This window comes from Mauremys mutica, chromosome 8 (assembly GCF_020497125.1).
Source record: "Mauremys mutica isolate MM-2020 ecotype Southern chromosome 8, ASM2049712v1, whole genome shotgun sequence".
Classification (NCBI taxonomy): Eukaryota; Metazoa; Chordata; order Testudines; family Geoemydidae; genus Mauremys; species Mauremys mutica.
The window spans coordinates 95292651-95317910 of NC_059079.1; the positions used below are offsets into that span (position 1 = coordinate 95292651).

General features: G+C 44.2%; 1 protein-coding gene across 4 annotated transcripts in view; it reads left to right on the forward strand.

Moving 5' to 3' along the window:
• Nucleotides 1–25260, forward strand: part of FGF1 (fibroblast growth factor 1) — a 61769-nt gene that overhangs the window by 13103 nt on the left and 23406 nt on the right. Inside the window, exon 1 of one of the 4 annotated variants that reach the window (XM_045027108.1) lies at nt 18337–18464. The exons of the other annotated variants lie outside the window; for them this stretch is intronic. The gene's annotated coding sequence lies outside the window, so the exon portion shown is untranslated. Of the gene's footprint in view, nt 1–18336; nt 18465–25260 lie in introns of those variants that run through there. 4 annotated transcript variants of the gene reach the window in all.

Consider the following 25260-nt stretch of genomic DNA (forward strand, 5'->3'; position numbering starts at 1 on the left):
TCAATTCATGTATAATATTACTATTATTATTAAGTATTAAGCATCTTCAGGTATGTTGGGCTGGGGAATCCTAGCATGCTTGGCCAAATTCAGGCATATACATGCTGAAGAATAAAAATTAGTCAGGGGGAGCATCGAGAACTCTCAAGGCAGACAAAAGTGAGTAATACTATGCCTTCCAGCCTGGACAGAGAGCTCAAAGGGGAGGATGGGTGCAGCCCTACGACGAGTTTTACTATGCAAGTTAAAAATAAAAATATCACAGAAAGGCAGAGGTGTGAATAGTTTGTTTCTATCAGATTCTATATAGATGTAAAGGGCACACAGTGAAACCCCTATGTCAGTCTGCAAGCATAGAATGCCCAGCCAGCAGGGAGAAAAGACTGGAAACCGGACCAAAATACAGCTTATAATTATTAAGATATTAAACTAAAAATCGGTTATTGCTTCCTAGCTAAAAAAGTTGACTTTTGAGTTTTTTAATTATTCCTCTAAAGATAGGTTTATTTATTACATACATTTGTTTTTGCAGTTGAAGATTATAATGTCTCTTTAAAAATGCTTTTTCATGCCTCTTCCTGCCTATTTTTCCTTGTGCAAATAATACAGGCTTCTTGAGAAAGGGATAAAAGTAGTTTGGTTGGATCTCTGTGTGACGGGTTGGACCCCCCCTTCTGGGATGCCACCTGATGTACTGGGATTTCACTGAGCCTGCCTGCTCCACTAGCCTGGGCTCCCTCTCCCTGTTTTGCTGAGTTAGGCTCTCTGGCCTCTAGCAGCACACACACAGGTATGGACGCACCAGCTGTAGAATCACACAGAGTCTACAAACAGCTCTCTATGAGAAGACTCAGCCAAGAAATCACCCAGCACTCAAGTGCAATTCTCCTCTGGAAAGTGCATCCAAAATAGTATTGTCTTGGGCTGCAGAGAAATCTATACAACCTAAGCTCATAAATTCACCCCCTCCCTCAATGTGGAGGAAGATATGCACAACTTCTTGCCCCCCCCCCAGTTGGAAATTGCACAAACTGGATTTAATAATAAAAAACCCCAAGTTTATTAACTATAAAAGGCAGATTTTAAGTGATTATAAGGGATAGCAAACAGAACAAAGCCGATTACCAAGCAAATAAAACAAAACACTCATACTACGCTTAAGATCTTAAAGAGACTGGTTTCAAGAAGTAATTTCTCACCCTAAATGTTGTTTTAGGCGAGTTGCAGAGTTTCTGTAGCTTAGAGTTCCAGTTATTTCTCTTTACAGACTAGACTCCTCTCTTAGTCTGGACTCAGCCCTTACCTTTCCCACCACTCTTTTCAGGTACTTTCAGCAGTCTTTCTTCTTGGGCAGGAAGGCAATGGAGAAGAGTCCTGTTTGCCTTACTCCCCAGCCTTAAATAAGACTCACATAAGGCAGGAATCTTGTTTCCCAGTCTTGACCTCCATCTTAGATGGTGTTTAGTACCAGGTGACAGGACCACCTGACCTAGCAGTGTCACAGCTACATTGCAGGATGCCTCTCAGGAAGGAGAGAGATTAGTATCTTCAAAGTCTGATTGTTTCTTGTTTCCCAAGTACACACCTAGTTGTTATTGTTACATAGTCAATATTCCTAACTTTAGATACAGAAATAATACATTCATACAAATGGGATAATCATATTCAGTAAATTATAACCTTTCTAATCAGACCCTACAAGACCCATCTTGCATAAAACATACCTGTTATGCCATCTCCATATCAAAAGCATATTTCCATAACAAATATGAGGTGTAACTTCACACTCTGCATGTAAGAAAAATCCAATCCAACTCCCACTGAGTTCAGTTAGACCTGGATTCAGCCAAAAGTGTGTCAATCCCTACATGAGATAGGCAAAGTGACATCTTCTAAAATGACTCAAAGAATTTCTTTAGAAAGGACTGTATTTCCCTCTTATAATGAGCCCGCTCTTAGGGCAGAGGAACAGAATTCCCCAAGTCTACATTTCCCACTCAGCATGGTGCATTAATTTAAATACAAATATATTCCACGCTTTAGCACAGGCCATATTTAACCACCAGTTCTGATGATTTCTCCTACCACAGATCACCAGCAGAACAGGGGTCTTGTACACCACCGTAAACACATTGCCCAAACTCTCATTTTGGGGAAAGAACATTCATCAGCTTGCGGCATCATAATCCAGTCATTAGAACTGGAGGCTGGGAGTGAAGAGAGCGTAGTTGTGTTCCCGGGTCTGCCACTGCCTCACCATGCGACACTGCTGAAAGTGACACTGGCCACATCATGTAACCTTTTGGTGTCTCAATTTTCCCATCCATAAAACAAAGATAATCTCCACATTCAGGGCCGGCTCCAGGGTTTTTGCTACCCCAAGCGGTGGGGGGGAAAAAAAAAAAGCCATGATCGCCATCAGCAGCACTTCAGCTCTACCACCACTTCATTCTTTGGTGGCGGGTCCTTCCCTCCGAGAGGGACCGAGGGACTCGCCGCAGAAAAGCCGGACATGCCACCCCTTCCCCTTGGCTGCCCCAAGCACCTGCTTGCTAAGCTGGTGCCTGGAGCCGGCTCTGTCCACATTTACGATCGTGGCAGTATAAACTGTTATATTTGATTATATATTTTTATTCACTGACTTGGGTGCCAAAGAGTAACCAAACCTTTCTGAATGAGTGTTTGTAATCTGCTTTTAGTCTATATCAAGTATTCTAAATGAGATACAAGCAAATCCCTCAGGACTATAAGCACTATATTTTGTGATCTTACCTTAGTCAAACACGTTCTCCTGATTACTGTCCTATTTAGAGCGCTCATTGCTACCTAAACTGCATCAGAGGTGTCAAGTTTGAAGTTACATTTGCTGCAGGTTTTAAACCTCCAAGACAGGTGGGAAGAGAAAACAGCCTTTTTCCGGAGCAGTTCAAGACTGCACTAGAACAAAGCGCTGTAGGCCAGAACTGAGGTGTATTGGCAGAGCTCTGCATGTGAGTTTACACAGCACCTGTCAGCACTGAGTCTGGCTACCAGCCATTGCTTTCCATCCTCCTTTTTCATGAGCATTAGAACTCATTCACAGATGTAGGCAGAAACGAAAATATTAGTAAAGCAAACATGGTGTGAAATGAGTGTCTGTGACTGGCCAGCCCTGGAATCTGAAGTCTTCACAGAACATGTACAGCACAGAAAGTGACATTCCAAACATTGCCCCATGGACAGGACACAGCCCTGACCTGGGTGGGTTCCCCCCGCCCCCTCCCGTAGAGCTGAGAAGGAAGTGTTCTTATCCCCATTGGTGAAATGGGGAACTAAAGGCAGAGAGAGTTTAAATGACTAGTCCAAGGTCACGTAAGAAGTCTGGCAGAGCTGGAAACTGAGCCCCAATCTCCTGGCTCCAGGCCAAAGCCTCAGATGCAAGATTATCCTTCCACGTTCATCTCTGGATCAGAACTTTGTCGCTCAGGACACACCGTCACCAGAAATAAGCCTCAGAACAGATGTCTGATGGGGTCTGTGTGTGTTTGAGTTTGAGAGACAGAGAGAAATTCAGAGCCCTGAGAGACCATTATTAACGTAGCATTTATATTATACTTTACGTCATCTGAAAGCTGTACAAACCTCGCAGTAACCCTAACTAGCTGTAAGTTTATTTGAAGTTTTCAAACAAGAAGAGTTTGTTAAGGAGGCGTAAGCAAATTAAACTGGGTACACAGAAGGTTTTCCTTTCCCCAGAGGATGAAGAACATTCCTCAGACTAAAACAGTCTGTCTGCAAGCTCTGCCACATAGCCACGCACCTATCAGAACGAGGTGGGGCCTTTGACTGGCTGGTTGTCTAGAGAAGGGATGTCTAGAGACACCTGGCATTATCCAATCATGTCACAAGGCAAAAAGCAACCTCCCCCGCCCCACCCCCCAGTCCAGGGAAACTACGTATTGGCTGTGACTTTCACCTCAGCTCAGCTCAGCTCCCAAACACACTCATATTAGCCTTTCCCTAACTGAGAATATATTTTCCAAAGAACGGACAGAGAAGTCCACTTCTGAGGACCTTGCACATTGCTGCAAAGTGGGATGACTCTGGAGTCAATGGATCTATAAGCCATACTGTATATTGCACCAGGGTCCAGTGATTAATTAATGGGGACATTTTTGTAAGCATAAAATTTTTGAAAGTGCATCTAAGTAAAGATTAGAATTTGGTCTGAAAGTCTGTGGCTATTTTTATTTTATACAAACTTGAATATCCACCCATGGTAGACATCTGTCTGCACAGAGGTGCATGTGTGTGGGTTTTTTTAAACCAGCACAGAACTAGGAGACAGGAATCACTGCATTGAGGTGCATGTGTGTGGTTTTTTTTAAACCAGCACAGAACTAGGAGACAGGAATCGCTGCATTGTAATCACACCTCTGCAATCACAGTTCTGCCACTGACTTTCTGTGTGGCACTGGGCAAGACCGCTAACCTTGCCTCAGTGTCTCCATCTGTTAAATGTGGAAGATACCTGTTAGAGTACTTCACAATAGTGTTAGTTAATATTGTTGACCCTAATTCCAACATTGTTGACCCTAGTTCTAGAGAGGGAGAAACTGGTGAAAGTCTGACAGCTGTCATCTTGGGAATCAGGGACCTACAGGCTAAAAAGCAGAGTCAGGCTTACAGAGTTAGAGTCAGGATCTGTAGCTGGAGACTGTATTAGACTCAGGTATAGAGGAGAACATATAACATGCCCTTGAGCAGTGAGTTATAAAGGTGGGTACTATTAGTCTCATCAGAAAAACAGATAGCTCTCTTTAAGAGACATAAACCTTAAAAAAATATTGCTGAGGAAATTAACACAAGAATAGCCAAAATCATGGAAAGAAATGATCAACTCCAAAAAAGGAGGAAGTGGAGTCTGCAGTAGAGAGAGATCTGGTCTGCAGAAATTTGGATCTGACCTTCTCCAAGGACTGAGAGTATTTGGATCCTGAGATTTCATTTAGGACTACCTTTAGTTTGTAGCTTCAGGTATATGGTGCTGTGTGACCTGATCCAGCAAGCATCCAAGACAAGAGAGGCAGGCAGTCAAACAAACACCCAGTAGATCTTAGAGCTTGGGTTCAGCTGTTTATCTCGGCTGCATAGGGTAGCGAGCAAGAGGAGGCTGGGTTTTTTTATTGGCAGTTTATAGCTCTGCCCTGCCTGTTTGCCACTGAGCCGGTTAGGTGGCTGTTTTATTTAACTTGCCATTTCCACCCTCTTGGAATAAGGAAGCTTGTGATGAGATGGCTGGCCAGTACAGTCAGCAGACATGCCACAAGCTCTTATTCTAAACGTGAGTAATTGGAGTCTAATGGCTAATCCTCATGACAAAGATTAGAAAAGAAGCAAAAAAGGTAATTGGCACTGGCTGAAAATCTAATACGACTGGTACGTGGTACAGTACTAGCTGAACACAGTCTTGTCAGAACCATGAGCCAGCCTTGGTCTCAGCATTGGCACCACTTCTTTGAGGGCAGCGGAGTGACACTGGAGGTGAATTTGGCCCTGTTGGACTATATTCCTAAACTTGGTTCCCACCTCAACCTTCCATCCAAAGATGTGCAATTAGCCTGCAACAGCCTAGTGACCTGGAGCATGAATGACTCTGGAAGTGCTCTTGCTTAAAAATAAAAAGTCTAGTTTGTGCCCTGCCTTTCCTTAATTCAGACTTATACTTTCCTTTTGAGGCTAGAAATTTGGGAGTCATCCTTGACCTTGGACTCTTTTCTTACCACATGTCCTTGGTCAGTAAATCTGACTCTCCCACCTCCAGATTAACATTGCCAGAATCCACCCTCATACTGATCTTGCTTTTGCTGAAACCCTTATTCAGGCCTTCAGTGCTTCCTGGCTTGACCATTACAACTCCCTCTTCTAAGTCACTACTGTCTGAACTGCAGGTTCACCAGGATGTTGTGGCCAAACTGCTTCCTTGCCACAGAAGTGAAACTATCATACCCCTCTCTGCTAGAAACCATTGCTGCCTTTCTAGATATCTCTGAGCCATCACAAAACTGACCTCATGGTTTACAAAACTATCCAAGACCTTTCCACATCCTTCCTCTCTGACCTCATACATCCACCTACTCCTCCATGCACTTATTCCTCACTTTGTCTTCTCCGCCCCTCCCTTTGACTTGGTGAGTGTGGGAGTCACTCATCCGCCTGTGCTGATCCATCTATCTGGAAATGTCTCCCTCCAACCAAGTGCTGACTCATTTCATCTCTTAAAATCTTACCATAAATCCTTCCCTTTCTCTTTAGCATATAATTGACGTGCTCTCTCTGTCTCTCAAGTTTGTTGTGTATTAAGGATGCTATACAAAATTTCAAGGGTTTTGGACCAAACTTACATCTGGCCAGCTGTACTACATGACTTGGCATTATTCACACTCCACTGGTTAGCATTTCCACCAGACTTGGGCTTGCCCAACTCAGCCTCACAAGGCTACAAGCAGGGGGAGGTCTGATTCCCCTTTCCTTCCTTGCATGCGCGCCTGAGACCTGGGGGCCAGGTGAGCAGGGGCAAGCAGGCGTCGTGAAGCCACTATTCCCTGAGCCGGTGGGCTTGGCTCTGACCCCCAGGCATGGGCCATTGCTGCTGAATCATCACAGCTGGCTATCCATCTAAACTGAACGGGCTGGGGAGAGGGGTAGTAACTCGCTGTTGGCAAAGGCCACCAGCAGGCACCTACACCACGGAGCACGGCGGGAGCAGTATTTAAGTGGGGCTTGTCTGAAGCACATTTCCTTCTCTGCACTGATGATGGGTGGCACTGCTACACATCCTCACTTGAAGGGTGCATCAGCACCACCTAGCCCTTAATCTTGACTAGACATATTCACAAAATCTTAAGAGCCAAACCACAGGCTGTTCCTTCAGGAGTTTTTGTTGCCTGCTGCTTCAGAGGAAGGTTACCCCCACCACACCAGGGCAATGAGTGAGTATAACTGCAATTCCTAGAGGTCAGGAAACTATCCACTCCTTTTAAGCCCAGCTACAGCATTCAGCTCATTTACACCCTCTGCTCTGCTCAATGGTAGATCCCCGGCATGCTCTGAGAAGGATTTCCTTGTACGTTTACCAGGCGTTTGAGCGACCCCTATGCATGCCTGAGTGGGAAGCGGTCTGAGTTGCTGTGTTATCGGATTCTAGAATTCAGTGGCTAGAAGATATTATATACCTGCTGATTCACAATGTTACGCTGAGACCAGCTAATTTTCTCAGCGCAATATGTCTCATGAAGAGTTGTTGAGGCCCCAATCATTAGGTAGGTAGACAAAGAACAGGAGCCTGACAGGCACCAGTTTGTAAGGCAGTCTTCCAACTAAACTCACCGCCACTTGCTTATAATCAGCCCTTGAATGATATGCTGGCCCCATTCTGCCATTTGTTTTCTTGGCTCCGAAAACGAAGGCGAGAGTATTGACTTATTAGTCCATTCTCTTCACCCATAGGTTCATAGCCCACACCTGAAAGGGGAGATCTTCATTCCAACATACATGTAACTAATACGTCATTCCAAACAGACCAGTCTGTATCTCAAGGAAAGATCGAATCCAGCTTTCTGCAAACTGCTTACGTCGGATACAATTTACAATCCAGAAAGCCCCCTGAAGGTGATGCCCATTTCTGGAGATCAATGCAAACTGGTTTGTTTAACATTCTGCACATCTGGCCCCCTCAAACACTGGCTGGAAAAGCCACTTCTTATTGCAAATACCCCACTACCTGAAACAGCTTGGGGTAGATGTTTTGCTGATAAATATCGGGGCTTTTGGTAAAAATGTGTAACTGAGTAACTTAATGTCATTTGTGGTTGTGTTTAGCACCTTCATGCGTGCCCTTTATAGGCATCCCTCCACTCCAGCCTATCCCTCATCCCAATATACCGGCACAAATAATCACCCCTGTCTTAAGCAAGAACTTTACATTATTCATACGTCGATGAAATTCAGCCCTATGTACAGCATAAGTCTATGCACCACTTCAGTCTCACTTAAACCTTGTTTTTGAGGATTTACTTAGAACTTAAATGGTGTATTGGCCTTTTGTGGGCCCTCTGCACAGGGGAGAATTTCATCCATATATAAACCTGGGCATTCTGAAAGAACTGTCATAAATGAACAGTGGATTACAGTGGACAAGAAGCTGGATTATAGTCGTCAGTGTGCCGTTGTTGCCAAGAAGGCTAATGGCATATTGGGCTGCATTAGTGGGAGCGTTGCCAGCAGATCGAGAGAAGTGATTATTCCCTTCTGTTTGGCACTGGTGAGGCCAGTATTGCATCCAGTTTTGGAGCCCCCACTACAGAAAGGATGTGGACAAATTGGAGAGAGTCCAGTGGAGGGCAATGAAAATTATTAGGGGGCTGGGGCACATGACTTATGAGGAGAGGCTGAGGGAACTAGGCTTATTTAGTCTGCAGAAGAGAAGAGTGAGGGGGGATTTGATAGCAGCCTTCAACTACCTGATGGGGGATTCCAAAGAGGATGGAGATAGGCTGTTCTCAGTGGTGGCAGATGACAGAACAAGTAGCAATGGTCTCAAGTTGCAGTGGGGGAGGTCTAGGTTGGATATTAGGAAAAACTATTTCACAAGGAGGGTGGTGAAGCACTGGAATGCTTTACCTAGGGAGGTGGTGGAATCTCCATCCTGAGAGGTTTTTAAGGTCTGGCTTGACAAAGCCATGGCTGGGATGATTTAGCTTTGAGTAAGGGGTTGGACTAGATGACCTCCTGAGGTCTCTTCCAACCCTAATCTTCTATGATTCTATGAACTAGCATATTAGGAACTGCAGGTAATTTCTCCTAGATTTACCACTTGTCTGGCACATTTCATCTAGAGAACTCAATAAGCTTTACTAAAGAGAATTAAGCATCACTTCCCCATTATACAGATGGAGAAACTGAGGCACAGACAGATTAAGTGACTTGCTCAAGGCCCCACAAAGGAAAAACCAAGAACAGGTACCATATTTGTTTGCAAGGAGGTCTTGGATTTGAACTGGCTCATTAGTAAAACTGGCTGAATAATGGGAAAAACTATTCACAACTAATAAAACAAATGTGAACTTTCACAAAGTAATTATTCTCAAGGAATTATTAGACTAACTCTAGTCATAGGTATGAACAATCTCAGTATGGGTCACATACCATACAGGCTGGAGACAAAACTGGCCTATGTTTGTCTTTTAAAAGAGGATTCCGTTAAAAACAAAAGTTAGCAAAATCCCTCCTTCTCCATATCACCAATCTCCTCTCCCAAACAGACTGTAAGCTCATCAGGGCAAAGAACTTGTCCTACCTATGACTGTAATGCACTTATATTTATACACAACTTTAACTATTTTTCATTAGGCTCTTTCCCCTCCCTGCTCCTTTTTTCACAATACAGTGAGAGTTTGTGTCAGCTTTCAGAATCACGATACTGGAGAGAATTCAACATTAAGCAAAAGCAGTGTGCCCATCCCTAACACACACCAATGAGTGTCACTTTGGAGAATTTCTCAATTTCCACAGACACACTTAATTTGTGGCACTCATTCAATTCTAAAATGGAAACATTTTCCTGGAACACACTCTTTACTCAGATGGGTAGCTAGAATAGTGAGTGTACATGCGCACAAGTGTTTGCATTGAGCTAGACATCCGCAAAACACTCTTAAGCAACAGAAAGGATGCAGATACTGGAGAAATATTAATTTAGTAGCTAATGATTAATTCAGTGGCAATTTTCAATGAGCTTTGTGAACCCTAGTGATCGAGTGTGGGTGTGTATCATTCTCATTTGCACTTTTTACAAGCAAGGCTCACACAAATATATATTCACTCTTGATAGCACATCTACTGTATCTTAGTAATAGAAGAAAATTCTCTGGCACTGAAGTGGCTTTTCCTCCCTGCTTTCACATGGACCGTAAATATTGTTACAGGATGAAGGGCTGGGTGGAGCCTTATCAAAAGTTAGCTATGTACTAGCATTGTTATACCATTAATGCCTTATTTCTCAGATACGGTTATCCTGCAATGCCTGCAAATTTAGCTAGGAGCGCCCTCTTCTGGGGCTTTATTCAATTGCTACCATTGCCACACCAATAAAATCGCTGAATATCATCAGGAGTTCTCTCCTATTCTAACTTACATTTTTCTTACTTCAAACACAGTTTATTCTATCAGCCAACCCTCTCTCTTTCTAGGTTATTTTTAAATTTTGTATTACACTTTCAAGCTCTCTGGTGGAATTGTGTGTTTACAGATCTTTCCCCAGTGGTAGGTACTGTTATATTTGTTTAGGTTTTTAGTTTGGAGTGTTTAATGTCCAAAACTAATTGGGGAGGGAAGGAGATAAATCCTGATTTTCAAAACACTGGGGATTTCTTTTTCACTGCTGTTTTTTCCCTTTCGGCTCCCCACTTTACTGCTGACTCTCAGAAGCAACCGTAAACTGTCAGCTTGAGCAGAAGTGCTAGAAATACATGGGGTGCCAGTATGCGGTTTGGATAAGCTCTTCCCTTCCTACATGGCTCCGTGAATAGGTGATGTTCATGCCCTAAAAACTGCCACCATTTTAAAGGTAAAAGCTATATTTACCAGGATGTGAAGGCTGCTGCCAAATGCCATTTTGAAATCTCTCACTTGATTGCCAGTGAAAGCTCATAGCAATAAATAAATACTGCTTAGAGCTCCGCGGAGAAAGAGCAAGTCTCCTAACAAACATTAATTTAGTTTCCCAATAGAACAGTAGGTAATAGAAACACCTTGCATTTACATGAAGCCCTAAATGGCTTGTGAGCTGCCTAAGAGAACCACCCTCCCCCACCTCTGCTATACTGCCACAGATGAGATTGGTGGAGGGGCTGGAATCCTCTGACTATAATGGGAGGTGACTGGCAGGGCATCCTCCAGGAGTGGCCTTGAATTTTAGAACTTGCCCCGGGTGAGTTGGACATGAATGGCCTGAACTGTCTGACCTCCAGACCACCTTGCAAAACTTCTCTCTTTTGTCCTGCTCTTGGGAAGTGGGGTGGGGCTTAGGGACTGATCTTCCACTGTTGTAGTTATTTTCATTGTGACTGTACTGTGAGGTGAAGTCACTGGGTTTAGTTTAATAACATGGCTTGACTATTTTTGTATGAATGTGTGGTTCTAATATTATGCCTAGATAAATGAGAGCCTATGAGAAATGTTTTTTTAAATGGGAAATCAATTGAAATAAATATAAGGCCATTACCTGAAGAACACAACCTATGTTATAAACATTTAACTAAGTCTCTCAAAACCCTGTCAAGCCAGACATTCTTATGCCCCTTTCTATAACCTATTCTAAGGCACAGCGTTGTTAATTCGCATCACATGCCTAAGGTCACACAGCAAAGGCTACAATTGTGACATCCAGTTCTTTGCTGTGGTCACTAGGCCCCATTGCCTCCCTGGGCTTTTTCTCACCTACAAGGTTATAAGCAACAGCACTAACTAGAGCACCTTTCTCACTTGCTCTGTCTCTTACGATCTCACTCATTGTCCAGGGCGTATGTACTGGTTTCTCTTTAATATAACTTTGGAGCTTTATGTGTTTATACTTATGGAATCAGCTTTCCATTTACATTAAGAAAGCTGAATCATTCTCTCTCTTTAAATCAGTGGGTCTGAAATATAAAGCACCCGAGCATTTTTGGGGTAGGGCTCTGTATAAAAATATTTGAGTATTAGGACTATAATTCATCAAGTGATTAAAACTGGATACTGCTCATTTACTACTTGCTGTTTGTGGGGCTTTGTTTTATTTTGGTTAGAGGGTTGAGAAAGGGTCATTCAGCCTTTTGAAAAATATCATCCTCTTCTGCTTTGGTATGAAAATTGAGACTACACAAATGAAAATAGCACCAGTGTTTCAAATGGGGCACTGTTTTGCTTGGAGTCAGTGCAAGAGCAGCTGCATGATTCTGTCTGCTTGCGTGCAGCCTGTGGTTTATATGATCTTTTTCGCTAATGCTGTCACATGAAGGCTAGACACAGCATGTACCTCTTTAGAGCTGCAGATCCCCTTGGCGTATTCATGTCTGGAGCAGAGATGGAGCAGAGTCAGAACCAAAACTTTCACCAAGCTTTGATGGGTCCCAATCCGGTGTTCAGTTTATGTCCCTCTCTAAATTGGGATGAGAAGGGTAAACCAACATCTGAGTGCATATATACCCCAGAGCTGGAGGCCTTCCCAGTTAGCATTCAGCCAGGAATCTGCATAACTGGCTGGATTTTATCAGCATAGCAGAAAGTACTTACATTTCAATAATTTTTTACCTAGAGAGACACTGGGTGACTTTCATGCCTGTTTAAATGACCAACACAAGGGCCACATATCACTTAGGGCTTGGCTACACTGGAGAGTTGCAGCGCTGGTGGAGGCTTTACAGCGCTGCAACTTAGTAACTGTCCACACCTGCAAGGTACATCCAGCGCTGCAACTCCCTGGCTGCAGCGCTGGCTGTACACCTGGTCTGCTTGGGGTATAACGAGTGCAGTGCTGGTGATGCAGCGCTGCTCGTCAAGTGTGGCCACACATCAGCGCTGTTATTGGCCTCCAGGGTATTAGGAGATATCCCAGAATGCTTTTAACTAAATTACTCTCTTTGTTTTGTTATGATGCCTCTCTTTGTTTTGTTGTGAACTCGGGGCTCCGGGAGCTGCTTATCTAAAAAACAAACACAGCTCCTGTTTGCTGTGAATGAGGCAAGCAGGGGGATGAATGTCTACAGCTAGTGTTTGCTTGAGGAGAGAAACAGCACGGGGGGATGGGGGGGAGAGAAAGGGAGTCCGTTGGAGCAGCTGCTTATCTAGTCTGCAGGCTATTTGCAGTTAAGAGTGAATGAGGGGTCAAGGAAATGGTCAAATTTTGCAAGGCCGGGAGCTGACACACAGTGTCGGCTCCAAAAATCCACTCTCTCTCTCCCCCGCTCCCTGTCACACTCCACCCCACCCCCCTCTTTTGAAAAGCACGTTGCTGCCACTTGAACGCTGGGATAGCTGCCCATAATGCACCACTCCCAACAGCGCTGCAAATGTGGCCACACTGCAGCACTGGTAGCTGTGAGTGTGGCCACACACCAGCGCTTTCCCTACACAGCTGTACGAATACAGCTGTAACTCCCAGCGCTGCACAACTGCAAGTGTAGCCATGGCCTTAGGCAGTATTTTGAGGGCTTAAGTAGTGCTTAGGGCTTGTGCTAATCTTCTACAGAGGGGTGAGTGCCACCCTTTGAAAGGGTAATTTCCATTTCCATCTTGTGAAACCTGAGATTGATAGAAATGTCTCCATGAATAGTAATAAATTCAAGTGGAAACTACGCTTGTTTGGCTTTAAATCCCTGCTACAGCATTTACAACCCAAATTTTACAGCCTTGGGCTGCAGAACCTTAAACTGCCCATAAACAAAAGTGAAATTTACCAGTCTATTTTCATTGCCCTGGCTGAGAGAAATGCAAAAAGGAAACGATCAGTTAGCATTAACCACAAAAAAGACATTTGATTTTTAAAACGCTTTACATTTTAATTCTGTATGGAGCCAAAAACAAATTAATAGAGTTTAAGGCTTGGAGAGACCATAAAATCATCTAGCCCGAACTCCTGTGTATCACAGGCTATTAAATTTCACCCAGTTGCCCCTGCATTGAGCCCAGTGTGTTTGAGCACTTGTGTTTGGCTAAAGCCTCTCTGCCAGAAAGGCAGCCAGTCTTGATTTGAAGACATCAAGAGACGGAGAAGCCACCACTTCCCTTAGTAGTTTGTTCCAATGGTCACTCACCCTCACTGTTAAAAATTTGTGCCTAATTTCTAATTTGAATGTGTCTTGCTTTAGCTTCCAGCCACTGGTGCTTTTTAAGCCTTTCTCCCCTGGCCTAAAGAGCCTGTTAGTACCAGATGTGGAGAACTAGAAAACTTCTGATTTATTTTTATGATAAATAAGTGACTGTTTCCCCTCTTCACTTGTATTGTTACCTGCTGAATACAAAGAGGTTAATTTCTTTCTGGAAGCAGGACAAGTATTTTCAGTGCCTGTGGGGGGAGGGAGGATGACACATAAGCATGAATGACCAAGGATTGTTAACTTGAGAATTGAACAATAGGATCATGGACTATTTAAAGACCATTTTTATCAGCTTATAAGTGTTATACATATGGGCTCAGGGGGCTGGTGGTGAAAAGCAGGAATTAAAATCATTGGGGGAGGGGGAGGGAACTAATGCAAATCCCCAGGCAAATAGACAAGCAGAGAGAAGAGAAACCCCTTCTTCCTCCCTGGAGGGACGTGCATAGACTGCAAGGCTTCTCCAAAGCAGGTAAAACCAAAGGACTGAAAACCTGTATAAAGTGTCCAGCCTGATCCAGGAGGGAGTCATGGTCACCCAATCCAAGAACTTCCCCGCCCCCAACCCAGAAGTGGGAGAAGGGGGTGAAGAACACCAGGAGGAACAGAGCTGATGGGTGGGGGGGGCAAGCTTGGGGGGAGTAGAACTGATGGGGGCGAAGGGGGACTGGGCAGATGTGGGGGCAAGAGATCGGCAGAACTGATGCAGGGCAGAACTGCTGTGAGAACTGGGGGGCAGGATTGCCAGGTTTTAGAGGTTGGGAGACAGAATTAATTCGCTGGGCAGAAGACAGGTAGATAGAGGGGTGAGAGCTCCTGCAGCCAGAACCACAAGTCACCTTACTCAATAAGGAGAGTGGGGGTACACACACACCCATCTGGCGGAAGACAGACCGAAAAGACACGTCTTCTTTTTAATAAAATCTCATGGTTTTATGGGACAGTCAAATGGTTTTTGATCTCAGGGTTGGCAACACTGTTCGTAAAGCACAGTATTATCTATTCCGAAGGCTGGCAGGTCACTAGTTTATTCTTGCCTTGGCCCTGGGAGAGGACAGGACAGCAGGTGTTGAACTAAACTCAGACTTGCTAAGGTGATAATGAATTGCAGGACAAATTGCAGCCTAAATCTCCGGTCTAGAGGGAGAGGAAGGCAGGTTCCTGCCCTAAGATAGAGGACAGCTAGAGGCTTCAGACCTGAGTGGGGTGCCCTCAAAGAGGCCACAACAGAGCCAGAGGTGCAGTTACCTCTGGAACTCTGACCACTGCTATATTAGCCCTATGAAGTCCCTCACTGGATGGCATTTTCTTCAGCGCTCGAATCATAGCTCAAACAGGAAATTATTATTTTTTTCAGAGTTTTTATCTGACTGTTGGTTCAAGCAACTACAAAATAAAACAGCAGTTATTGTGCACTTATTAGATACTAAATAAAGAAATAAGATACGGAGCAAGAGAATATGGGGCAGAATTCTGCCAGCCGATGTTTCCTAGAATTTAACACGACAAGGTACACAGTCCCTTATACAAACCTCTCAGCACTAGTACAGTTAACGCCCTATGGATTTCCAGGGTTGTAAATCAATATTGAGCTTATAGCCAACCCAGAAATAAAGGAGTCCTATCTGGAACAACTCCACCTGATATTACTCTTGGGGAAGCTTGATTGTTGAATGACAATATATTTAGTGATGGTGAACCACAAATTTAGGACATATGGATTATCTTGGATTAGAAACAAAAATTTACATTCCAACACTCCTGAACTATGGGGCGGGGAAGTTGTTTAAAATCTGGATCCAAACTCAGATCCAGATTTTGCAGCCTGCGCTAAGTTTGGATGCTTTTCTGAACTCCAGCTGTGGGAAGTATTCACCGGTACACCCAACACCACATGAAAATTCCCCATGTTCAGTGTGTTCACTACGAAATCAAGACTTGGAACGTGTCAGGTCTGCTGAGGCTCCAGAACCTTTTGTGCAAACCTGGGACTGGCCGATGGTTCAGCATTGCCATCAGGAGTGAGGTGTGGTTTCATGGAGTTCTGATGGGGAAACCAGGTGAAACTCGGCCATTTTGACTGAGATTTGCTTGGAGATTTGGGGTTCGTAGCTGGGTGAAATTTCAGGGTGGGTTTTGGATCCACCAGGAATGCCAGATCAGGGCCTTTGCGAAGGAGCAATAGCAAAATCTTTGGGCTGGATTCTTTCATTTAGCTTCTACCCCCACTGTATTGGACAAAACCTATCAGATTCAACCACAAACTGAGCATTTATATCTTCATCCCCAAATACACAGGGACCAAGACAGAGGAAAAGGGAGAGAAACTCCCCGGAGGAAGGTGTCTATAAACGGAACCTTAAAATACAACTGTTCAAAGCCTCCTCCTGGCCTTGAGATGAGCTGTGAGCTCCTATTTGCCTGTTTCTGGAAAGACCAAGCAGGAGGAAGTGGCTAAGTGGTGTGCAAGTACATACGTGGGAGCAGCCACACCTGCAGTGAGACACTAACCAAACCTGGGCTGTATTGCTTTTGTGGTCTGACATTTAGCCCTGCGTCCTGCAAGGTAATTGGAGTGGGGGTGGAAGGGGGAAAACGGTGACATTTGAGAGTATGGTGAGTGTTTCGTCCCATTTAACCTTCCTGCCTGGAGACCTGCTAGGGGTGAGGGAGTCAGGAAGAAGAACGGCCCTTTGCATCTCTATAAAGCCACCACTTCTGGGATCCCAAAGTGCTTTGCAAATAGAGTGACCCCATGAGGGACCAACAAAAATCATCTACTTGCCTGCTGTTAAAGATGGAGCTCTGCATCTGAGGATAGTTTGAGGCAGGCAGTACCACCAGGTCAGAGGCTGCCTCATAAAGGTTATGTCCTTGTACAGTTCTCCTTGTATTAATTCATTAATGCCATTCTAGAGCCCATAACCATAGTTCCAGCTCCGCATAGTGCTGACATTGAGGCACATTTCCCATGTCTGGGGAAATAATATCCCATGACTCCACACAGCACAACGACTTTTAAGAAGGTCACACATTAAATCAGTGTCAGCTCTGGGATTGGAACATAGGGCTTCGGATTACCAGTTGCATGCTTTCTCCACTAGACCAGGGGTGGCCAAACTGCAGCTTGAGAGTCTCATGCTGCACTTTTAGTTGTAAAAGTGAAGCTCGCAGAGCCCTCCCAACCTATTCTCTACTTATCTGACTGGGGCAGGGGTGCTCGGGGCTTCTACCCTGTAGCAGGGTGGTGGGGCTAGGGGCTTCAGCCCTGCAGGGAGGGGGGGTGTTTTGGGACTTCATCAGGAGCGGGGCTGATACCCTGAGCCCTGGCAGGCACGCCCATCTCTTGAATTTCTGAAGATTATCGTATGCGGTTCGGAGGGTCAGTCCACTTGGCCACCCCTGCACTAGACCATACTGCTGTATGGATATCAGAACTATGTATCCTTAACGAGCTGCCTCGTGCATTAGGGATGCACACTGCATACCCAACCAGCATGGCTTACTGTGCTTGTCAGGCAAGAGTGGGCCCTGGCATAATAGAGTGTTGTTGTTTTTTTAGCTTTAGAACATTATTTTTTCCTCCCAAGCCCTGTAAGATAGATCAGAACCATCTCTGTTTTGCAGATGGTGAAACTGGGTGCAAGAGAACTAAGTGTGCAACAACCCTACAACACCCAACACTGTCCAGAGCCCAGAGCCCACTTAGCTATTCCGCAACAACAAACTGATACATATGGCCCACCGCTCAAGGGCAGTAACAAACCACTCACTTTACACAGCCCAGCACTCATGAGCAACCCCTCAATACCAAAACATATGCTAGTAGGGAATAAAGAGATTTCAGTTCTAAGCTTTAAAGGGCTTATTATAAACAACATGAGTAAAAATCTCTATTTCAAGATGACTGATGATGGTACCTCAAGCCTTTTAATGCTGTTTGGGTTCTTAAGGGCTGTGGGTTGGGGGTATGTCAGAAGGGGGAAGATTCATTTTGTTGTGGTAGGTCCCTGCCTATCGTTTGGTGTTTTCTGTTGTCCATAATGAGTAATGACACTTTCCATTTTAAACCAAGAGGCTAGAGCATCAATTGATGTGGGTTTCAGGCAGAAAGCTGGATACACGATTACTCAGAAAACAGGCAGAGCAAGCCAACACTATTTTCCCCCGGCTCAATAAGCCATAAGTTATTTTTCTTCCGGAGCCTAAAGATAATGTAAACCCAAACTACTGGCCATTAGTAATTTCCAGTCACAACTGCTACAAAGAGCAATTGGGCTCTTCTCAGTTGTCCATGGAGAGGTCTGGCTGGCATTTGTATGGTATCACCTCATCAGACATGCTGACAAGGCCCTGAAGCAAGGCATTCATGCATGATGTGCTTTCCCCTTGATTCCCAAATAGCCTCAGACACTAACAAGGAATCCCTCCTGTCTAACTGTTCAGAGGAGACAGCTGGTGCCAGAAACAGAACTGGGAAAGGTACTTCCTTTGCTAGGAGATATTACCCTTGAGAAGACTGCTCCTCATCAGGGTCTCCACTGGCTTTACTGACTCGCTTCCCACCAGGTAGGAAAATATCTTTCATTCTGCTTACAGGCTGCATTGAGAGGGATCATGGAGCTTGCTTTCAAAGGAAAAGACAGTGGAGATTACTGTTTTATGTAGTTCACAATGCGGAACCTGATGCACAGTGAGTGCTAGGGACTCAGGATAATGGGTCGGTGATGGAACGATACAGTATTCCTTTTCTTCTAAAGGGAAGGGTAAACCTCCTAGTGGTTTGCAAAGAGAAGGAATCCACAACTTGCACTCAGTTCTATCTAGGGTGACCAGACAGCGAGTGTGAAAAATCAGGATGGGAGCGTGGGGGGTAATAGGAGCCTATATAAGAAAAAGACCCAAAAATCGGGACTGTCTCTATAAAATCGGGACATCTGGTCATCCTAGTTCTATCTATTACAATAGCAGTGACAGTAGCATTAACCAAGGCCAACTGCCTTAAGATTGCGGGAGACAATTTCCATGGACAACCAAGGCACTGCCTCCCTAGCTGGCAACTGACAGTCCCCATTCTCTCTGAAGTCCATATGGTAGTCAGGCACCTCAATTAATAGATAGACTCAAAGCCAGAACCCTGGATCTCAACACTTCTGACCATCCAATTGTTCAGGCCAATCTTTACTACAATCTTTACTACAAAAGGGACATTCCCTGCAAGGTGCTAGGCACATCTCCGGGCATTCAGCATCTTGCCAAATAGGACAGACTATTCTTTGTTCAATAAACACTGTTAATTGTTGTTTTTTAAAAAACTTTTTTTTTCTTTCTTCTTGGAGAAAGGAGGGCAGGGAAGCAGCCACCAAGTGCTCCTTGGAAGGACTGTGAGGGATAATGAAACCACACCCTAAGGCACAGAGGTGTCCCCTTTAAGGCTGTAGGTTCAATGTATTTTCCACTACATTCTTGACTGCTCTGCTGTGTCCAGTGTGTTCTTTCCACACGATAGGCCCCAGAAATCTGGTTTATGTTGGGAGTCAGCAGTTAAAGCCCTCACATGAGACAATGGGATTTGCTTAGGCAGCTAGAGTTACTGGTGTGTGTGTGCGTCTGCCTGGTTTTTTAGTTTGAACCCAAACAGGCCACATGGAAAAAGCCCCCCCGCGCAACGTTCATCCTTCCAGAGTGGAGTAAAGTTCTGGAGCTGGAATTGTCTTTAGGTCAATAATCACAGTGAAGGGGTGAGAGTGTGTATGTTGTGGGGAGGTTGGAGAGAGGGGGCCAAGCAGGCACACGTGCCTTTGAAATGCAGTTTTTAAGATTACTGGACCTCTCCATACAATATCATTGCCATGGGTCTCTCCACTGAAGTGGTGATTAACCTTAACCCCTGCAATTCCACACTTGCACACTCAGGGCCAGATTCACAGTTGCTCTTTTGCTGTGCTGGGTGCAGGAAAGAGGGAAAAGGGGTGTTGGGGTAGCATGAAGAGGCTGCAGTATAGGCAGAAGTCTTAGATTTTCACAGTACACTGATAGCATCTTATAGAATCCAGGCTTGTGACTGCAGGGCCTACAGGTAGCACTAGGAGCGGTTAAGGAATGAATGGGAACATTCGTGGGGGCTCTCTAGCCTAGAACATGTTTTCCAGCAATGCAAGTGCATATGAACATATGAACATAACATAAGAACGGCCGTACCGGGTCAGACCAAAGGTCCATCTAGCCAAGTATCTGTCTACCGACAGTGGCCAATGCCAGATGCCCCAGAGGAAGTGAACCTAACAGGCAATGATCAAGTGATCTCTCTCCTGCCATCCATCTCCATCCTCTGCCAAACAGAGGCTAGGGACACCATTCTTTACCCATCCTGGCTAATAGCCATTTATGGACTTAGCCACCATGAATTTATCCAGTCCCGTTTTAAACATTGTTATAGTCCTAGCCTTCACAACCTCCTCAGGTAAGGAGTTCCACAAGTTGACTGTGCGCTGCATGAAGAACTTCCTTTTATTTGTTATAAACCTGCTGCCTATTAATTTCATTTGGTGACCCCTAGTTCTTGTATTATGGGAATAAGTAAATAACTTTTCCTTATCCACTTTCTCAACATCACTCCTGATTTTATATACCTCTATCATATCCCCCCTTAGTCTCCTCTTTTCCAAGCTGAAGAGTCCTAGCCTCTTTAATCTTTCCTCGTATGGGACCCTCTCCAAACCCCTAATCATTTTAGTTGCCCTTTTCTGAACCTTTTCTAGTGCTAGAATATCTTTTTTGAGGTGAGGAGACCACATCTGTACACAGTATTCGAGATGTGGGCGTACCATGGATTTATATAAAGGCAATAATATATTCTCAGTCTTATTCTCTATCCCCTTTTTAATGATTCCTAACATCCTGTTTGCTTTTTTGACCGCCTCTGCACACTGTGTGGACATCTTCAGAGAACTATCCACGATGACTCCAAGATCTTTTTCCTTACTCGTTGTAGCTAAATTAGCCCCCATCATATTGTATGTATAGTTGGGGTTATTTTTTCCAATGTGCATTACTTTACATTTATCCACATTAAATTTCATTTGCCATTTTGTTGCCCAATCACTTAGTTCTGTGAGATCTTTTTGAAGTTCTTCACAATCTGCTTTGGACTTAACTATCTTGAGCAGTTTAGTATCATCTGCAAACTTTACCACCTCACTGTTTACCCCTTTCTCCAGATCATTTATGAATAAATTGAATAGGATTGGTCCTAGGACTGACCCTTGGGGAACACCACTAGTTACCCCTCTCCATTCTGAGAATTTACCATTTATTCCTATCCTTTGTTCCCTGTCTTTTAACCAGTTCTCAATCCATGAAAGGAGCTTCCCTTTTATCCCATGACAGCTTAATTTACGTAAGAGCCTTTGGTGAGGGACCTTGTCAAAGGGTTTCTGGAAATGTAGTACACTATGTCCACTGGATCCCCCTTGTCCACATGTTTGTTTACCCCTTCAAAGAACTCTAATAGATTAGTAAAACACGATTTCCCTTTACAGAAACCATGTTGACTATTGCTCAACAGTTTGTGTTTTCCTATGTGTCTGACAATTTTATTTTTAACTATTGTTTCGACTAATTTGCCCGGTACCGACGTTAGACTTACCAGTCTGTAATTGCCGGGATCACCTCTAGAGCCCTTTTTAAATATTGGTGTTACATTAGCTAACTTCCAGTCATTGGGTACCGAAGCCGATTTAAAGGACAGGTTACAAACCTTAGTTAATAGTTCCGCAACTTCACATTTGAGTTCTTTCAGAACTCTTGGGTGAATGCCATCTGGTCCTGGTGACTTGTTATTGTTGAGTTTAATCAATTAATTCCAAAACCTCCTCTAGCGACACTTCAATCTGTGACAGTTCCTCAGATTTGTCACCTACAAAAGCCGGCTCAGGTTTGGGAATCTCCCTAACATCCTCAGCCGTGAAGACCGAAGCAAAGAATCCATTTAGTTTCTCCGCAATGACTTTATCATCTTTAAGTGCTCCTTTTATATTTCGATCGTCAAGGGGCCCCACTGGTTGTTTAGCAGGCTTCCTGCTTCTGATGTACTTAAAAAACATTTTGTTATTACCTTTGGAGTTTTTGGCTAGCCGTTCTTCAAACTCCTCTTTGGCTTTTCTTATTACACCCTTGCACTTAAGTTGGCAGTGTTTGTGCTCCTTTCTATTTGCCTCACAACTATGGAGGATGTTGCCTTAGCCCTCAGAACTATTCTGGGTTTCCCACTCTGTTGACTCTCCTGTTCCTAATGTCTGGTAGGGTCCCACCTTCTCTGCTGAGCCACTTGGCCTTCATGATTATGGGCATTTGTAAATGCGCTCGGTGGGGGCTTGCCAAGAAATGTACTTTGGGCTGCTCGACCCCAACAGTATTTGGCCACCGTGGGTTAGCATCCCTTGGTCTTGCTCTTTATCTGTCTTTATTTTGACACATCTGGGCCTCTGTCACCAGGTGCTCTTCATGGAGAAGATACTTGCTACTAATTACATGAAATCAAGAAATGAATTCAGTGTCACAATTACAGTCCTTCCCGTTTCACCTAAATCTAATACGGTTGCATTAGAATTATGATGTTCAATTTACGGAGTTTTTGGGGGGAAGGAGTAACCTCAGAGATTACTTGCAAAAATTAACATCATTTCAGTCGCACTTTTTATTAAGATAAAAAGGGTTAATAAATGATTGATACATGTTTTATTAAATGGTTAATTAATTGTTATAGATCAGGGGTAGGCAACCTGTGGCACGCAAGCTGATTTTCAATGGCACTCACACTGCCCGGGTCCTGGCCACCGGTCTGGGGGGCTCTGCATTTTAATTTAATTTTAAATGAAGCTTCTTAAACATTTTAAAAACCTTATTTACTTTACATACAACAATAGTTTAGTTATATATTATAGACTTATAGAAAGAGACCTTCTAAAAATGTTAAAATGTATTACTGGCACGTGAAACCTTAAATTAGAGTGAATAAATGAAGACTCGGCACAGCACTTCTGAAAGGTTGTCGACCCCTGTTATAGATTGTTAGATTGCAACAGGTCAATAGATTACTATAAACCATGGTTGTAAACAATCTGTAATGCCTTCTGCTGATGTGCTTGTAACAATCTCTAACTCATGCTGCTCATTTCTATAATATGCTCATAATATCTATTAATCATTTATTAACCCTTTAATAAATAAAACCTTAATATAAAGTCTGACCATAATTTCAGACTGGAAGGACCAGATTTTCAAAAGGTATTTAAGCGTTAGGCATTCCAATGCTGAATGGAACAAGAGTATGACTTCACTTAAAACACTACAGTGTTCCTGCTGGCACAGGTACTGTAATCCACTTCCTCAAGAGGCGATAGCTAGGTCAATGGAAGAATTCTTCTATCAACCTAGCGCTGTCTATACTGGGAATTAGGTCAGTATAGCTACATCTCAGGGTGTGAAAAAATCCACATCCCTAAGGCTTTGTCTATACTGGAACATCTTTGGCAAAACTTTTGTTGTTCAGGGATGTTAAAAAACACACACCCCCAAACAACAAAAGTTTTACCGACAAAAAGCACCAGTGCGAACAGTGCTTTGTCAGCAGAGCACTCTCCTGATGACAAAGCTGCTGCTGCTCATTGGGGGTGGAAGTTTTTTGTCAGTGGGACAGCTCTCTCTTGACGACAAACAGCAGCTACACTGCGTGCCTTTCAGCAGCACGGCTGTAGCAGCAGAGCAGTGTTGCTAAAAGGTGCATAAGGTAGACAAAGCCTAAGAGACATAGCTATACAGATGTAAGTTTCTAATGTAGACCAGGGCCAACTAACTCATTGACTTTCAGTGAGACTTAGGCCTGGCCTACACTGGGGGAGTGGGGGGGAAATCGATCTAAGATACGCAACTTCAGCTACGAAAATAGCGTAGCTGAAGTCGACGTATCTTATATCAAATTTAAATTACTTACTTCGCATCCTCACGGCGCCCCGTGGCTCCCCGTCGACTTTGCTTCCGCCTCTCACCAAGCTGGAGTTCAGCAGTCGATGGGAGAGCAATCGGGGATCGATTTATCATGTCTACACTACACGTGATAAATTGATCCCTGGTAGATCAATCGCTACCCATTTATCCAGCGGGTAGTGTAGATGTACCCTTAGGTGTTGCGGTGCTGGATGGGGCGACACCTAACCACCTGTAAAAAATGTGGGCCTAAGTTTTTGGCAGCAGGGACTCTCTCTGTTTATCCACAGCACCCAGCAAAATGGAGCCCCAACCTAGGTTGGCACCTCTGGATGGTACAGTAAGATAAATATTTAAGTAATAATAAAGAGCTCAATCCTCAATTATTCCAAAGAAGGCTCAAAGTCACCTTCCTGCTTCACCCAATCCTGGAGCAAGCTGGGGGCAGAACCAGCCCCTGGCACAAGTTAAGATGACTTGAGTAAACGCTAGTTGGAGCAGTGGAGGGATAGCTCAGTGGTTTGAGCATTGGCCTGCTAAACCCAGGGTTATGAGGGGCTATTTGGGGATTTAGTTGGGGATTGGTCCTACTTTGAGCAGGGGGTTGGACTAGATGACCTCCTGAGGTCCCTTCCAACCCTGATATTCTATGATAACCATTCTGCTGGCCCACCTACACACCGAGTGATGTGCCATGGTGCTAAAAATGGCTCTGTAGACTCTGTGGCTTGGGCTGCAGCTCACGCTCTGAAGCACAGGGAGGGAGATGGGCTCCAGAGCCCAACTTCCAGCCCAAGCCACAATATCTACACAGCTATTTTTAGCAACGTAGTGTGAGCCCGAGTCCAACGACAGGGGCCCGGAGACTTGCTGCTGTGGGCTGCCACTCAGTGTGTAGACGCACCCTTGAACGCAGCCTGATTTGGCTTTTCTCCCTCACGTCCCAGGAACACCTCCACACCATGGGGGAATTCCCATAGGTCAATCCCCTTTGAGCAGCAGGAAGGGACTTACTCTGAGGCAAGGATCTAGTGAATAATAATAAGAATAATTAGAGCTTGACTAATGCTTCTGGACAAGGAAGGAAATAGCTGACAATGATAAGAATTGCCACCAGATGTCACCATTTCAGGCAGCTTTGTAGAGTTTTCAAAGGACAAGCAAAACCAAGGTAGCAGCAAACTAAACAAAAGCTAAATTAAATAAACACAGATTTAGTTTGTTTACTAAAGGTCCCATCTTCCTGCTACCTTAGACACTGAGTAATTTTGTTAGTAATGTGGGTTACAGCAAACACATCAAATAACCTGATAACCTGCCTGTGTTCAGGTTTATATTTCCCATACAAACATGAGAGGAAAAACAATTATTCAAAGAA